The sequence below is a fragment of the Ambystoma mexicanum genome, chromosome 8 (genome assembly GCF_040938575.1).
Source record: "Ambystoma mexicanum isolate Mex_15411 chromosome 8, UKY_AmexF1_1, whole genome shotgun sequence".
Classification (NCBI taxonomy): Eukaryota; Metazoa; Chordata; class Amphibia; order Caudata; family Ambystomatidae; genus Ambystoma; species Ambystoma mexicanum.
The window spans coordinates 988,695,398-988,711,945 of NC_090929.1; positions in this window are offsets into that span (position 1 = coordinate 988,695,398).

Below are 16,548 nucleotides of genomic sequence, written 5' to 3' on the forward strand. Positions count from 1 at the left end.
CATGAACTGTGGTAGCCTAACATTTTAGACAATTATTTCACACTATCCACTGCAAGCTGTTTTGTGCCCATTTCTGCTTTCTACCGGTGCCATTCAAATGAACACAAAAATCATTGGTGCAGTCAAGTGAAATGTTCTGAATTCCCCATACCCACAAGACAAAGCCTTGATCTAGCGTAAAATTAGAAGCTTGCATTTAAAGACTGGCATTGTTTATAGGTCCGAATTCAAAAGCTCAGACCTCAGCTCTGCCTGATAAACCACAAGTGTTTGCATTTAATTGTTCTAGACTTAGCGACTCTAACTCAGCATTTTTCCCCAAACTATTTCCCTGCCAGCATCGTTATATAGAAAAGACTGCAGGGCTAGCATCCTATAGGATTTCCATAAAAATGCATTTCCTTTTAATGTTTCTTTTGGGTGGACCACTTTCGTTGGTATGCAGATTAATTATCAATCCACACTTTCTTCCCCATCACCCTGTGTCTTACATAGCCTTAAATGTGATGCGCACATGTTTGTGTTTTGCTAGCAATCATTTATGCAACATCATCAGTGATTTATAGTGGCAATGCTGGCATATATTATAGACAGGCATGAAAACGTTATACAAAGCGTACCTGTACTTTTGGTACACTGGCATCAATTTGATTGTTTACATGTGTTACTTGAGAGAACTAATATTAAGATTTATGTCACTTACCCCATTTCTTTCCCTAAATGTGTGCAGCGAAATGCTCCATTCCAGCCCACGTCTACACTTGGCTGCTTATGCTAACTTGGGGGAAATTGGAATGAAACTATTTACCAATTGCCACAAACCTTGAATCATTCAGAAAGCCATTTCTCCTGCAATAACCCACCTGCACCACCTATACCAAAAGCTGCCTCTGCCTATAGCTGGTCTGCATGAGGCTCTTGTAAAAAACATTCTGGTCTTAACTAGGCTGAGGGACTCAGGGGGAGCACAGGGTCCTGAAAGAGATATCAGCCACCAATCCTGGCGCATCCTTAATGTCTACCTAAATGGCACTGTCATGGTCCAAGGCCCTCAGGCCAATCTCCTCCTCTTTGATAGGCGCTTCCCTCGCCTCATCAATTTCCTCCCATCTCCTGCTGTCCCCTCTTCTCCCCCCTTGGCTACCTTGCCCTCTACCTTGCCCTCTCTCTCCTCCTCCTCCTCTGCCCCTCCTAGGGCTCTTTCTCCTCCGCAGGGCCTACCTTTGATCTGTACCCCTCCCCGGAAGGTCTTTAAGGCTGGCAACCTTCTTCATATTGCCACTCTCAACTCTCGCTCTGCCGTCAAACACTCCTCTGACATGTGCCACCTCCTTGAAGAACTAGACCTTGATGTCCTTGGTCTTACTGAGACATGGTTCACGGCCAGCTCTGTTACGAGCTTTGACACTCTCCTCCCAGATGGCTACAGGATCCTCTCAGCACCCAGATCCTCCTGGTCCGGTGGGGGGGTAGCCCTGATCTTTTTTGAGTGGATTCCTGCCTCTATCATTCCCACTCAGACTTACTTCTCTTTTGAATGCCTTGTCTGTAGGCTTTCTCTCTAGCCTACCCATTCTCTTACTGTGGTTACCATCTACCAGACTCCTGGTCAAATCACCTCATTTCTCTCTGAGTGGGCAGACCTCTCCTCCTCCCTCCTGACCTCTATCACTCAACTCCTCCTCCTCAGTGACCTAAAGATACATTTAGACTCTCCTTGCTCCTCCACTGTACTCTTCCGTGACCTCTGCGACTCCATCTCCCTGTCCATCCTCCCCTCTGGCCCGACTCACTCTGCAGGGCACACACTCAATGTCTTGATCTCCTCTGGCCTCCCCCTCTCCATCCCTCTGACCACTCCTCTCTCCTGGAGCCATCACTCCCTCCTCTCATCTCATCTCTCCCTCTCTTCCCCCAAGCCAAGCCTACCCCAACACTGCCACCTACCTTCTCGGACATCCGGCCCATGAAGCGTGTGTCAGTTGAGGCTTTTGCCGCCACTTTCCCCCCTCCACCTTTGGCTGTCTCTCATCCTGATACAGCCCTGTCTCTGCTCTACTCTTCAATTTCTGATACGCTTGATGCTCTTGCCCCTGTCATGAGGATCCGTTTAAAGTCCAAAGCCAAGTGCAATTCCTGGTATGAATCTGACCAAGCTACACTTAAACGTAAGTGTAGGGCAGCTGAGAGGAAATGGAGGACTTCCTGTTCATCCTCTGACAAACTGGCCTGTCGCCTGCTACAAAGGCAATACAAACTCTCTGTCCTCACCAAGAAGAGAGTCCACATTCAAGCTTGTGTCTCTGCGGCATCTAACAACTCGGCCGAACTCTTTAAAATCTGCAAGGAGCTGGCCAACCCTGCTGCAGTCTCTACCCCTCCTGTTGCCTCCCAGGCTCTTTGCAATGCCCTTGCTTCTCACTTCATTTAAAAAACCCAGGACATCCTGTCCACCCTCTCCACCCACACCCCTCCTCTTCCCTCTCCATCTGTGCTTGCTGACCCTCCTTTAGCCACCCTCCCACCATCCTTCTCGTCCTTTCCTCTTTTCACCCCTGACGAGGTTGCAAGACAAGTCCGATCTATGAAAGCCTTTTCAAAACAGGTTCATCCCTGTTCCTCTAAAACCATCAAGGACCACATTGATACCCTCGCTCCGGCCCTTGCTGATTTTTGCAACCACTCCTTTGCCTCTGGATCCTTCCCCTCCCCTCTGAAGCACTCCTTTGTGCATCCTCTTCTCAAGAAACCCACAGCTGATCCTTCTTGTCCAGCTAACTATCGCCCAATTTCCATTACTCCCTTTCTTGGCAAACCACTGGAAAAGTTGGCCATCTCTCAGCTTAACCTTCATTCCAATTCTGTTGGCTGTCTCCATGATCACCAGTCTGGCTTCAAGCTGCCAGAAGCACGGAAACTGTTCTCCTAAACATCCGTGAAGATCTGCTCACCAACCTTGACTCTAACATTCCCTCTGTCCTCATCCGCCTCGATCTCTCTTCTGCCTTCGACACCGTCAACCATACAATCCTGCTCAACCGTCTCTGTGAAAACCTGGGTATCACTGATCAGGCTCTGGCCTGGCTGACCTCTTTCCTCTCAGATCGACCCTCCCAGGTCCAACTTTGGTCCTTCCTTTCATCTATCTTCCTCTCTACCTGTGGTGTTCCCCAGGGGTCTAACCTCTCGCCCTGGCTTTTCAACCAATACCTGGCAACTCTCGCCCACTGCATTGCCATTTTCTGCTCAAATTTCCAGTGCTACGCTGACGACACTCAACTCATTTTCAGGCTGCCCTCTGCCACCTCCTCTCCCTCTCTCATCTCTGATAGCCTAACTGCCATTCAAGATTGGTGTGCCGCCAATGATCTTTGTCTAAATGCCAGCAAGACAGAGATCCTCCTCATCGGCACACCTTCACCATCTTTCCCCTCACTCTTTGGCCGGCCTCCCTTGGCCCTCCTCCTACCCCCACCTGCGAGGTTAAGAGCCTCGGGGTCATCTTTGACTCCACCCTTTCCTTCTCTGCCCACATCTCTGAGGTCTCAAAAAAGTCAAATTTCCGACTGCACCTCCTCAGAGGTACTCTGCCTTTCCTCTCCTTCCCCCAGAAGCTCATGGTGTCTCAAGCTCTGGCTCTCTCTAGCTTGGACTATTGTAACAGCCTCTTTCTAAATCTACCCGGTTCTACTCTCCGCCCTAAGCAACTAATCCAGAACAGGACTGCAAGACCTGTCCTTGGCCTCAAGCCCTGGGATCGTATCTCTCCAGCTCTGAAATCTCTTCACTGGCTCCCAGTGGATGCAAGGATTAAATTCAAAACCCTCTGCATTGTCCACAAGGCTTTCTGGGGCCTGGGTCCAAAATACCTTCAGCTATCCCTCCGCAAATACCTCCCCTCTCGAGCTCTTCGCTCCTCTACCTCCAACTCACTCAGGGTCAGTCGTTTTTCTAAGAAACAAGCTGGGGGTAGATCTCTGTCTTCGGCTGGGGCCTCCGTCTGGAACAGCCTCCCTGCCACTCTAAAACTTGAGGAGAACCATCTCCGGTTCCAGAAGCACCTCAAGACCTTCCTCTTTTCTTCTGCCTTCGCTCTCCCTCTCCTCTGCTGATCTGTTCTCTCTTGGCACCGTGCACCTGGCCACTCTCTGTCTTTTGGGCCCAGGTACCTGCTCATCCTGTCACCCTCCCGCACTGCCTCCGGGCCACCCCTTGCACTGGGTTGTGTATCTGTACCCATACAGCCCCCCCTTTTTCTTCCTGCACTTATCGGACCTACCCTGTCGGCTGCCTTAAACCTAGCACTTGCAAATTGATGGCTGCATTACCACTGTTTGTTGCCTTTATTATTTATTTATTGTTATTTATCTGTTTCTCCTCTGCTTCGCACTTTCCACCTCTCCCCCCTTCCATGCACTTTTCCCCTCCCCCTTTCCCATGCACTTGCGCGTTCTCAATGTCACTGGGCCTAGTCAGATCGCTGTTTTGTTCTCCCCTGTTCCCCTCCCTTGCCTTGTCGCGCTCTGAAACACTTGTGTACGAGCGCGATAGAAATAAAATATCAATCAATCAATCATCCTTAAGGGTCACCAATCCTGGAGTATAGAGAGCAAGACTAAGGATAGAGTGGGAATTCAAGTTCTGAGTTGATCCAGACGTATGCACTGAATTCATTTCATGGAAACACCGGGCACCAGTGACAGATTTGCCATCTAGAGCTCAAATAATATATGGTCAAGTGCCTAAAGTGCAACCTGGGTGCAAATTGCTGCTTCACCTCGTAAATAAAAGATTTTATCCTAGGTGAATTATTTGATCTCACTGTGACATATCTGTCAGAGTTGGCAGGTTGGCTAAAGTGCGCTCTTTTGAGCCATTATATTCCTGGTGAGCTGAGGGTGTGGGTTGGGCTACCTTGCTACATGCAATTGGTACAAAATGGGGGCCACTTCAGCAATAATTTCCAGGGCCACTTTTGGTCTCAGTCCGGCCCTGGTTCTAACTTCCTGGGTGTGTAAGAGTCACTATCATGCTGAGAGGTATCCAAGGGTTCTGTTCTGGTAGGAAAGGAAAATTCCTCAAGGGCTTGGCATCTCACCTCAACCAGGGCCTCATTCTCAGGAACTTGCTTGTCAGGACTTTCCTTCAGTCATTCTCCCCCTGGTATCAGACCCGGATACTGGGACTCTGGGAAGCATGGCCAGGCTGAGGGTTTGACTGAGCCCTCAGCATGGCCCCAGGTCTTGGATCAATTGCTGTGTAAATTTTTCTCTGGTTTGTGGGTTGTCGGGAAGTCTTTGCTCCTACCTCTGCTGCTCCCAAAAAGGGTGACTGTCCTTCTGTCCCTTCTAGTGAAATAGCTCAGGTATTGGAAATTTCCATCCTAATTTTCAGTCCTAATTCCCCTTTCTCCTTGTTTAAAGGTATCTACTGTCCTGGACCCGGGGAGAAGGAGGAGGATTGTTTTGGAAGTTAGGATTTTGATGGTACCTGTTTGAAAAATTGATGTTGGGAGGTGGAGTGGTACTTCTTTCCTCTAAGAAATTTGGAGGGAATTTTCCTGAGGAAGTATTTACCTAGTTTGCTCCCATCCCTTTGTGCTGGGGGAGTGAACACATACCTCAGGATCGGTTTTGTACCTTTATATCGAGGGCTCACGTAGGTTGCTGGGTGAGGGAGGTAATTGTTCTGATACTTTGCCCGGCTACTATTCGATTGGGCCTGGCTGGAGGGTCTCTTCTGCCTCTCATTCTGCTTATCAGCTAGAGGAGTATTTTTAGGTCCCCCAGCCCCTTTTCCAGTTCGAAATAAGGTGTAGTTTTCACCTCCGCCACGTTCACAGCAGCAGGTGTGGTAGATGTCTTGGGGGTTTTAGGGTTGTTTTAATTGTCAGTGGGTTTCTGGATCTCATAGATCCTGTTGGCTTGCTCTATTACCCAATCCAGTTTCCTGTGCTTGTGGCAATCACAAACTAGTTGGGCAATTATGATTTTTTGGAAGAGCATGGAAGTATGTGGTCATAAATGCCCTGCTACTCGTATTCTCCCACCTCGAAGAGTGCGCAAATCCACATTTTAACTCCTGTGCAAACTCCCTAGGTGCCTGATCCTCCCACATTGCAAGTTATACAGAGCCTTGTGTACCTTTTGTGGGTTCCTTTGAGTGGAGAAATGTCTTAAGATGGCCACCTTATAAGTGGACCATTTGTAATGATCCTAGTATTCCAGTCCCACAAAGGAACTGGAGTACTCTGGAGAAAACGTCCATTTTACAAACTCCATGCAATTGACATCAATTTTTTATTTCAAATGATGACATCATTTGTTCATACAATTCCAAGTGTTCCCACACTGAATATTTATCATTCTTGTGGTATGAGGTCATGAAACTTGTTATGGCTTTAATTTGTCAAATGGTGTCCTTAACAAAACCTTTTCTCTGTTTGGTATTTCTTTTTCACCTCTGAACCTGCGACCGTTCACCTTCAGAATCAGTGCTACTTTTGGAACTCCAGTCTTGAAGGCACTCTCTATCTCTCTGAGATTGGAAATATCTTCCAAAATTATGGGATCTAGATTCCTCCTTTCGCCTATGCTGCCGTGAGCTCTCAGGATCACGTTGCCTGTTGTCACTTTTAGGTGCAGGATAGAACACTGTCTTCTCTTCAGACTGTTGCCAATGTGTACTAAACCTCATTCCAGCAAGTGTGACGAAATCCTCCTATTCACCTGAATATGTGGAGTTTTTTAAAATGCCCTTCCTAGTCTGAAGCTTTTGCGTTTCTCTTTCTGCAAAGCGGGCTAGGTGGTCTCTTTGCAATATCATTTTCTGTAAAACTAAATCTCTGCTTTTCTCATCATATGAGTTTTCAGGGCCAGAAATACTCACAGGACTATTTTTGTTCTCCTAGGATACACTGGTCAGGCCACCTTCCTTCTGTTTGTTACAGGTGAATATTCATCAATGTGAGATAAGGACTGACCTTCCTGATCAGTTTGCCTAAGAATAGGCAAGTCCATCTGTCTCATGTTTCCCTGTTCTCTATTTGAATTTCATTATTTAATTTCTCACACTTATTTCTCCCTGTCAGGATTTCCTGCTTATATTCAGAGAGATTAATGTTTAACTCTGACACTGATGTTTGGCTGTCTTCCAGCACACTGCTCTGAGCCACCAATTGACCACTGACTGTCTGAACCTCTTCATGAAGGATTTCATATTCCCTTTGAGATTCTTGTGTTATGCGCACATTCTCCTTTTCTACATCCATGGTGTAAGATGTCTTTTTCCTTACTCAGTTCTATTTTCTGTGGCTTCAAAATATTTAAATCCTGGTGCATCTGATCAAAATCATTTTGGGAGTCAATCCCTTTTATAATTATCTGTCTGTTTTCATGTTTAAGCTCCTTCATGGACTGTTTGGAGGCCACAATTCCTTTCAACAATGCACTATTGTATTTAGTTTGATCATTCAACTTGTGTTGCAGTTTGCTCAAGGTTTCTACATATGTATGTGTGCCTTACAGTGTAGAGAACTGCATTTCTCGCTCAACACTCTCTTTCTGGTGCATTTTCAACCTCTTTCTTGAGTTGGCCAATGAGGTTTTCCTGCAAACAGTGGCACTTGAATAATACATCAACAACCTGCAATGCTCTTTACTGACATTGAAAACACTGAATAGCATGTCAAACAATTCACTTGTCATGAATCAAAACAGAAATGTAGATCCTGACGATGAGCCCCCACTTATGTAGGAGATATTTATGCAGCAACAATCAGTTCATGGAATTCTTTCCCTCCCCAAGCAAAAGCATCACACCAATAACTACATTTAGGGGACTGAAGAAAGCAGGGAGAACGTAACTCTGAGGACGAGGTTCAGGGATTATACCCATTGATAACTCATAATAAGAATGTGGTGACAGACGATTATATATCAACAACTTGAATTGGTTGAAGCTAAAGCTCTGTGAATAAGCAGTTTATGTCCGGCTGTGAAGAAGGCTAACAGCCGAAAACATGTGTTGCTAACGGACACTATTTATGCTAATGGGTAACATTTACATCAATAAATTCACTCTCACACTGGCGCAAGTTGTGTTGTGGCATTAGTTTACTGTGTGCGAAAAGAAGCAGTGGGAGCCATCTTTGGCCAAACAAAGTGCAACAGTGGCTAACTCTAATTAATTCTTTGGAACAAACAAGCACCTGGCACACAAGTAAACCTCTCAAACTAACCCCGCAACATTAGAATAATCACTTTATTGAATAGCCTGTCAAACCATGCACTTGCCATGAATCAAAACAGAAATTAGATCCCGACTGACGAGCCCCCATTTATGTAGGAGATATTTATGCAGCAACAATCAATGCAGGGAATTCTTTCCCTCTGCAATCAAGAGCATCAAACCAATAACTACATTTCACACCACTATCAGCCCTCACCCCTGTGCAATATGTAAGCCAAGAATCAGGCTGGTATGTAGAAAGAATCAATATTTATTAATAAATAGGACAATTACTATTTGTACAAATAAGACATGCCACCTCACTCTGTGGCCCCAAATGCTGTTCTTTCCTGACAATTCACTTTTCACACAAATTGATAACACCAGTTGGTTTATGATAACACAGATCACAGACTCTTTAACCTCACAACATGTACAGATTTACTTCTTTGGTTATTTCCACATTGGTTACATAGAAACACATGTCTCTAGAAAATGTCAGATACCTGGGTCACTCACAAAATATTCTTAATCTACTGAATTGTGACACACCTCGGACACGACGGACCAATTTAACTCACAATATACTTTGCATGGATGGGGTTTACTTCATAACATGTAGTACCTTGAAACCTGACGAGTTGATAATCTTGGTGTCATGGTCACCGGGCCAAGAACACAGGCGGGCCCCGGTTGGACACAGTCCTGCTTTGGCGCCAGGCTCATAAATAACAGACAACAAGAGACATTTATTGGGGACAAAATGCTTTTATTGTAAGCATAGCACCTCATTCTGGGTGCAAAGTGCATTTAACATGGACACTCATCACTTAAAGCAGCCCTCAGTGTACTCTGGGGTGGGGCTGCTATTCACTAGCTTGCCTTGCACGTGCTGACTGTGCTCACACTCACAGCAAAATAAGCTGCTACAATCCACGAGGCAGACGCTTCGTGCTATTCTGCACATCCATGCAGCGTAACGCTCACCGCCGCCTGGGATCTGAAATTACCTTGGAAATCCTGCTTCCTGCCTCCATACTTATCACCTGGGGAGTCAGCTCTCACCTGTGCACGTCTTCTTCACATCTTCCGGACTGCCGAACTCTTCATCTCAACACCGCAGCTCACCTTCAAGACTTCAGGGACGCTGAATTCTTCTTCTTGACACCGCAGCACTATGCACTTCATCCGCGACCGCAGCACCTGCAAGAAAAAAGTCAAAAGCAAGGTTAGACATTAAAAGACATTGGGCCTCATTACGAGTAACCCGGTAAAAATGGGGTCATTAACGGCATGCCGGTAAGAACGGGTCCGTGCTCGTATGAACCCGCTAATAGCGGGTGATTACAAGTGCGCGAGCATGTGCGAACCCCCATGCCGGTAATGGCCATACCGGCCTGCGGCTAAAGGCCCACCAAACCCCTGATAGCGGCATCACGGGACCCGCCGATACCGGCACCGCCTAGGAGCAACCCCTAACTACCGACCCGGTAATACCACCATGCTAATGCCGGGTTCGTAAAACTGGACCCGGAAATAACGTCATCGCGCAGGAACGGGAAATGGGCCGGTGGCCATCCTCCCTAACCACCAGTCTATTTGTGTTGTCCCGTGTTGAAAAACCCTGAAGATGTCCAAGGCCACCAGGAAGACGACCCCCCCCGGCAGCAGAAACAGCGTTTCTCAGACGGAGAGCTAAATATGCTGGCGGACACTCTCGCTGCACATGCAGACATAATGAAAGCCAATGACATGAAGCGTGATGCCCAGATGTGGAAAAAGGAAATCTGTCAGGAGGTTGCCCCGAAGGTGTCGGCCGTGGGGACCACCCCACGTACTGTGCGTGACTGCTGCAAGAGGTGCGACGACCTCCGCTTGAGGGTGAGAAACATCCTGTCAAGCAACAGGATGGCATCCATGGCGACAGGCGGGGGTCCCCACTCACCTGCAAAGCTGATGCCCTGGGAGGAGACTGCCAGCACATTTATCGATCCTGAATCAATTGAGGGATTTGGAGAGATGGAGATGGTTGCGGCATCATCCCCAGAAGGAGTTGAGTGACCCTGCACATCCCTATAGGGGAAACCATGACGTCGCACACGTGACTTCGAAGTGAGACTAGGCAAGGCAATGCATGTCCCAACACCCACATCAACATATTCAAGTCAAGATTGATGCCCAAACCCTCCCCTGCAGAATTGCATGCTGAGTGCCAATCCCATAACCAACACACGGGCAACATACCAGGACCGTGCCCATGTAACCCAACACACAAACCCCATATGAATGGCATGCCACCTGCCATGCATTGATTGCCAATATGCCCCCTCAGAACACCAAATGCCACACACCTGTAAGACATGGATGCATGAATGTATGAACATTGAACAGCACAATTGTATGCCGCTGGCATGTGACACCATCACTGTTGACCTGCATCTCTTCTAACCCCCAGGCACTAATGATATTATATGATATGATATGGCATTTGTAACGCGCCTATACACAAGTATTTCAAGGCGCGACGAGGCAGGGAGGGGGGGAACAAGGGGAAGACAGACAACGATCCTACTAGGCCAGGTGTCATTCAGATCGCGCAAGTGCAGGGGTGGGGGGAAGGGAAAAGTGCAAGGGGAAGGGGAGGGGGGGGGGGAGTGCAGATCAAGGTAAGTAGCGTAAAAAAATAATAAATATGGCCGGCTGGTGGCAAGTGCAAGGTAGATGCAGAACAAGTGCTGGGAAGGGGGGCTGTAAGGATACAGTGACAGTCCCGCAGTGCAGGGGAGTGCCAGGGAGGCAGTGCAAGTGGAGAGTGGCTGGGCCCTGGACCGAGGTCACTGAGAGTGGCCCAGTTGCAGATTCAGAGCAGATTCAGTGAAGAATTAAAGCTGTTCAGCAGGGGAGAGGGAGAGAGAAAGCAGAAGCAAAGAGGAAGGTTTTGAGGTGCTTCCGGAACCGGAGGTGGTTCTCCTCAAGTTTCAGGGAGGCAGGAAGGCAGTTCCAGAGGGAGGCCCCTGCTGCAGAGAGTGATCTACCCCCAGCGTGTTGCTTAGAGAAGCGGCTGACCCTGAGGGAGTTGGAGACGGATGAGCGAAGGGCTCGGGAAGGAAGATATTTAGGAAGAGAGAGTTGAAGGTATTTGGGCCCCAGGACCCAGAAGGCCTTGTGGACAATGCATAGGGTTTTGAACTTAATCCTCGCAGCCACTGGGAGCCAGTGTAGAGATTTCAGTCCTGGAGAGATACGGTCCCTGGGCTTGAGGCCAAGGACAAGTCTCACAGTTCTGTTCTGGATGAGTTGCAGAGGGCGGAGAGTGGAGGCAGGCAGATTAAGATAGAGGCTGTTACAGTAGTCCAGCTTTGAGAGAACCAGGGCTCGGGAGACAGTGAGCTTCTGGGGGAAGGAGAGGAAGGGAAGAATACCTGTCTGACCGGGTGGAAAGCCAACCAACAACACCTGCTGCCAGTGTGCCCGACACACATCAGGACCAGCAGCACACAACCACAACAGTCGGAGGGGTGTCCCTTCCTGCTCCACCCACCACCGAGGACGTTGCAGATGGCAATGTGGACCCCGAGGGAGTCACATTAGTGACTTCTACACCCACCCCATGCCCCCTGCCCACCCCCCACCCCATATGGAGCCCTACAGCAGTGATGATCCCTGCCTCCATGACTCTGATGTTAGGGATTCGGACCTGGGCCCCTTCGAGGAGGACAGCACCATCCACCACTCCAGCTCCAACCACTCCAGCTCCCACCAACAGCCTGGAGTCACGCCTGTCGAGGGTGGAGGCACGACAGGAGGCAATGCTGGAACTCCTGCGGCAGTATATTGCCGATGGGGAGGAGACAAGGAGGGACATAGCAACTGCCATTGCGGGGACCACAGCCGCCATCACAGCGCACACAGATGCTGTGTATGTGTCGTCTGTGCTCATGAGGGACTGCCTGGGGGCAGTTACCCAAGTCCTAACTTTCATCCTGCTTCATATGCAGCGGCCACACCTTGGAGCAGGCGTGGAACCTGCCTCGGACACATCCACTGCCACAACACCTGCATCCTCAGTCCCTGCAAGCCGTGTGCGGATGACCCGGAGGAGTGCACAGCACTCGGCGATGCCACCCCTGGACAAAAAAAGTCCAGGAAGTAGAGTGCCCAGACAATGGGAGTGGGACACATGGTTGTGGGTGAAGGGAACCATTTCATGGAGTATATTTGGGGACCTTTGGGGTTTGTAGGGTGGGTTAGGGACTTCACTGGGGGTTTTTGGGGTTTGTAGGGTGGGTTAGGGAGTTCTCTGGGGGTTGGTGGGGGGAGTGGGCACATTTTTCACTGTTTGAAAAAATACACCCGTTGTGTGCCAAATAATTCAATGGCTGGACATTTTTCATTTTGTTTATATCCTTTTAATGTGTGATGGTATTCAGTGGCCAACTCCCAAAAATCCCAGTGTGCATGTCCACATGGAGCCAGTGTGTCACTGACACATGTCTATCATAGTCCCTGTGGTTCAGAAGTATTTGTGAATCAGTGCTTGGTGTACAGCATGGCCATCCCGTGCATCACATACTGCCAGGAGGGCTACTTCACCTCCATCTCAATCCTCATCATCCTCACCCGGGGCATGCATGTCAATGTCAGGTGGCAGTGGTACATTTCTCCGGATGCACATATTGTGCAGCATGCACAGGCCATGGTGATCTTTGCCACCTTCTCAGGACTATATAGGAGTGCCCAACCAGACCTGCTTAGGCAGCGGAAACGCGCCTTTAACAAGCCAAAGGTCTGCTCAATCACAACACGGGTATGGGTGTGCACACGATTGTACTCCTCTTTGGGTGTTCTGCGGGTTCCGCACAGGCGTAAGTAGCCACGGCCTCAAGGGATATCTTCCATCACCTGCAAGCAAATATAAATAGGTGTGTGTCACTCTGAGCTGCCACCTTCAGGAAGCACAGTCATGGCCGCAGCTATTTGGTGTGGACATGCACATGTCCCTGTATGTATGCAAAATTGTCACCTAGATGCATTCTATACTGTTATGAGGTGTGGTAATCTGGATGGCGTTCAATAGATGATGCAGGGTGTAATAATGCATGCTGCGGCGGATGTACTGTGGTAGTACGATAATGTTTAGCCTCCCATTCATGCTGTTTATTCTACACTATGCGTGGTCACACTAGCTTGCCATCACCATGATGGCCTGGTTGTGCCTCTTACTTGTTGTCATCGATATGCATAATTGGTCAAATGTGTGCCAGTGATGCGTCATGTTCCGTTTGGGAGGTTCAGATCAGGAGTGTTTAGCTCTGCATGCCTTCTCCAATCACTGACAATTGCCACCCAGGTGGAGTATGCATCCCCCCCTTCCCACCCAGGTGGAGTATGCACCTCCCCCCCCTTTCCCACCCAGGTGGAGTATGCATCCCTACACATCAGTACCCCAAAGCACTGCCATGGGCCAGTTGTGCAACTCACCAAGCAGCCAGGCACGTGGTCCAGCATGTCGCTCCATACGACGGGGTAGCATGGAGTTGCGCAGTAACATGGCATCATGTGTTGATCCGGGAAATCGGGCGCACCAATGTGTGATCATCTTGCTGGAGTCACATACCATTTGCACATTGATGGAGTGGTACTGCTTGCGATTGCGGTACACCGCCTCTATGGCATGGGGGACTACCAATTCCACATGGGTGCAGTCCAGGGCACCAACACAATTGGGCATGCCTGCCGGTGCATGAAAGCCTACTTTGGTGTCAGCTATCTCCTGGGCAGTCCGTGGTAGGAATATGTGGGTGCTTGCGTGCTTCAGGAGAGCATCCAGCACTTGGTTCAAGATGCTTGAAAATAGTGGCTGTGAAATGCCATGCAGCTGGCCCACTGTGTGTTGATAGGTGCCTGTGGCCAGGAAGTGGAGCACAGACACCACCTTTAGTAGCGGGGGGATGGCAGTGTGTATTTCTATGAGGCTGGCAGTGTCATTGTGTATCACGTCCACTATGGTGGTGATGGTGTCCCGGTCCAACCGGTACAGGGTGTGGATCTGCTCAGGGGTTAGGTTGAATGGGCTAGGTCTGGTGCGAGGGATTGGTGGCTGCCTACGAGGCACTGCTGGCTGCGCTAGTGGAAATTGCTGGGCCTGTCTCACCCTCCTTCTCCTCCTGCGTCTCCTCTGTGCTGCCTGTTGTTGCTGCTGTAGTTGTTGTAGTTGGTGTTGTTGCTGTAGTTGTAGCAGTGTAGGCATGTCCTCCAGCGCCATGATTGCAACAGCTAGTGGTAGCATTTTAGTGTTGGAAGGGGTGTGGTGTGTGGGTGTGCTCACACAGCCTCCATTGACTCCACCTGTGGGGATTGTGTGCACCTGTGGCAGTTGGCTTGATTGCTGATTGCTGTTTGCGGGTGGTCCGCGATGCCTGTATGGCCGGCCTCGTGCAGCCCGTGATTACCGGCTTCGCGAGGCCAGTATTTGCATGTCCGCGTGGGTTGGGATGTCCTCCTATTACAAGCATGCCGGTATTTGCTCCCCAAAGGGGCGCATGTACGCGCCCGTGACGCTATTAGTGGCACCGTTATTTAGGGTGCCGCTAATAGCGGGTTGCCGGGTCATAATATACCGGAGCGGTAAGCGATGCCAGTAATCCTTTACCGGCATTGTTTTTCCCTTACCGGCAACCTCGTAATGAGGCCCATTGAGTTTAAGGTCGTGCTCTCATCTCATCTCGTGCTTTCCCTTAAACCATCACTCACCTGTTGTCGGACATTGAGGTTTCATCTCTCTTCCTCTCGGCCACGCTCTGCATCTCCACAGATGCTGTTGAGCCGCAATTCCATCTATTGGGAAGAAAGCAGAAGAGAAAATGTTATTCAGGAAATAACAACAAAATCGAGAGCAATCATACAAGACAGAAAGAGGCAAGGGGAAAAACAGAAAGAGGAAAAGACAAGAGACATTGAGAACACTTACTAACAATCAAGAGAAGGATAGTCGCAGCTGGACTGGACTGTTACTCACCAGGGATCACGGAAGGAACTTGATGCCATCAACAAGCACCCCTGCCAGAAGCAGCAGGACGGAGAGCTCACTATCAATAAATACCAGGTGAGCCTTATGGGCTGGAACATGTCCACCAAAATCGCACCTTGGGTAGAAGGGTTTGAGAGGTACCATAGTCACCCAGCAGCGCACTCAACTTTTCCCACATCCGCGCAGGAGCAGAGTCACCAATTGTCGCTGTCCACAGCCTATCCACAGGGAGAGAGGTCCGACGGGGGAATCACATTCCTGGGAGGGCTGCAACCGTGCCCCAATGCCTCCGCAGAGACCAGGTGAGCATAACAGAACACGAAGCTGCAACTACTCTCTGCCTGGACGTTATGGAAACCTCTGAGACAGACCAATTGGCCCGATTACTAGGGGAATTAAGGGCTGAAGTACATGCTTCAAGGGAGGAGACCTGTGCATTAAGGAGGGATCTTATTGTAACTTGAGAAATAACTGATGATTTGGCAAGACAGATGCTACAGGCACAAGCAGGATAGGTTCCCTTGCCTGCGATAGCCCACTCTTCCACGCCACAACAGTCAGCACCGGTTCAGGTGGTTCTTCCAGGGGCAGTGCCTCTAGCCCCGCCTGAACATTTCTTCATTGATCCAAACAAGTTTGCCATATTCATGAACCAATACCCCCTTAATTTCTTATGCAGACCAGGAGCCTTTCCTAATGATCAAGTCAAAGTTGCATTCGTACTCACATATCTAGGAGGCAATGCGGCGGACTGGTCAATACCATTGGTAACTCAAGACGATCCTATACTTCGGAACTTTGGGGATTTTCAGCATGAGATGGAGAAATTATTTGCCCGACATACTCAAGGACAAGCTCTGGAGAACAAATTGTTGTCACTCAGACAGGGGAACCAAGATCTGTTGACCTACACTGCGACCTTCAATCGTCTCATAGCCCAAACCAACTGGCAAGAGGAAAAGAGAACTATGCTCTTTTATCGAGGGTTGCATGGAGAGCTTAAGGATGTGTTGGCTCAAGTTGTGAACCCACCTGAGGGTTGTGCGGACCACATAGACCTGACAGTGCTGCTCGATCATAGGTTGCAGAATAGGAAAATGGATCGATCTAGAACAGAAGGAAGGCCAGTTTATGTGCGCCCTGTGAGAACCAGACCAAACCCCACAAACAGTGGGAACCAATGCAAATCGGTGGTTTACGGAGCCCTCTTACTAAGGTGAAATGAGAGAAAAGAAGACAACAACAGCTCTGCTTATATTGTGGAAAAGCAGGTCACTTCCTCTGAGAAT